The sequence below is a fragment of the Sinocyclocheilus anshuiensis genome, unplaced genomic scaffold (genome assembly GCF_001515605.1).
Source record: "Sinocyclocheilus anshuiensis isolate Anshui unplaced genomic scaffold, SAMN03320099.WGS_v1.1 scaffold207, whole genome shotgun sequence".
Classification (NCBI taxonomy): Eukaryota; Metazoa; Chordata; class Actinopteri; order Cypriniformes; family Cyprinidae; genus Sinocyclocheilus; species Sinocyclocheilus anshuiensis.
The window spans coordinates 887894-888232 of NW_015551045.1; the positions used below are offsets into that span (position 1 = coordinate 887894).

General features: G+C 32.7%; 1 protein-coding gene across 3 annotated transcripts in view; it reads right to left on the reverse strand.

The window, feature by feature from the left end:
• The window catches only part of LOC107661661 (ras-related protein Rab-3D-like), a 13887-nt gene that overhangs the window by 7052 nt on the left and 6496 nt on the right, over positions 1 to 339 (reverse strand). The gene's annotated exons all lie outside the window — the stretch shown is intronic.

Here is a 339-nt window from a genome sequence, read left to right on the forward strand (position 1 = left end):
ATTTTAATAATATTTCACAATATTACTGTTTTTACTGTATTTTACTGATCAAACAAATGTAGCCTTGGTGAACATAAGAGACTTCTTTTAAAAAATTTATTTTTTTAAACATACTGACCCAAAACTTTTGAATGGTAGTGTAATAATTAAAAAAATAGTTAAAGGGGTCATATGATGCGATTTCAAGTTTTCCTTTCTCTTTGGAGTGTTACAAGCTACAAGCGCATAGATAAGATCCCTGAAGTTGCAAAGACTAAAGTCTCAAAACCAAAGAGATATTCTTTATCAAAGTTAAGACTCTGCCACGCCCCCCTAAAACGGCTCGTTCTATCACGCCCC